Genomic DNA, 1266 nt, shown 5'->3' on the forward strand with positions numbered 1-1266 from the left:
AGAACTCTACCCACTTCATATGCCTTTGATTCAATTTATCTTGGCTATTTAGGTACTGTAATGCCTGATGATTAGTATACAAAAAAAATTCCTTTTGCAATAAATAATGCCTCCATTTCTTTAAGGCCTGAACTATTGCATAGAACTCTTGATCATAAACAAAATACTTCTTCTTTGCATCATTCAATGTTTCACTAAAATATGTAATAGGTTTACCTTCTTGGCTTAATACAGCCCCAATAGTGCTACCACTTGCATCACAATCCACCTGAAACACCTTTTTAAAATCTGGAAGTGCCAACACAGGTTGCTTTGTCACCTTCTTCTTAAGCATTTCAAAACTTCTCGCAGCTGCTGCAGTCTATTTGAGCTCTTTTCTATCCCCTCTTATTGTGTCAGTTAGGGGTGAAGATATGCCACTAAAATTCTTAATAAACATTTTTTTTAAAACTAACTAGACCATGAAATGATCTTACCTTAGTAGCAGACCTTAGAGTAGGCCATTCCAAGATAGCTTTTACCTTCTTTGGATCCATTTTGAGACCTTCAGGTGATATAACAAACCCCAAATAGACTAACTCCCTTTTTTCAAAGATACATTTCTTCAAATTAATTAACAGTTTCTCTTCCCTTAACCTTTCAAGGACACTACGAATATGCAATAAATGTTCTTCCAAAGTCTTTCTAAAAATTAAAATATCATCTAAATAGACAATAACAAATTTTTCCAAGAACTTCTTAAGTACCTCATTCATAAGCTGCATAAAGGTGCTTGGGACATTCGTCAATCTAAAGGGCATGACTATCCACTCATAAAGACCCTCCTTGGTCTTGAAGGTTGTTTGCCACTCATCTCCTTCTCATATCCCTATCTAATGATAGCCACTCTTGAGATCTATTTTTGTGAAGTACCAATCTCCACTCAAGCAGTCCATAAGATCATCCATTCTTGGCAAAGGAAACTGGTACTTGATGGTTATCCTATTTATAGCTTGAGAGTCTGTATAAATCCTCCACTCTCCATCCTTCTTTGGTGCTAGTACTGCAGGTACTACACATGGACTAAGGATCTCCCGAATCAAGCCCTTCCTCAATAGCTCTTGAACCTATCTATTTAGCTCCTTTATTTCAATAGGAGTCATCTTGTGAGCAGCCTTGTTAGGCAAACTGCTCCTAAAATTAGATCTATCTGATTACTGATTTTCCTTATTGGTGGCAATCCTTCTGAAACATTATCAAAGATAATATCTCCAAACTCTCCTAGTA

This window comes from Cupressus sempervirens, chromosome 8, assembly GCF_028749045.1.
Source record: "Cupressus sempervirens isolate cs-2001-9-10 chromosome 8, ASM2874904v1, whole genome shotgun sequence".
NCBI classification, from domain to species: domain Eukaryota; kingdom Viridiplantae; phylum Streptophyta; class Pinopsida; order Cupressales; family Cupressaceae; genus Cupressus; species Cupressus sempervirens.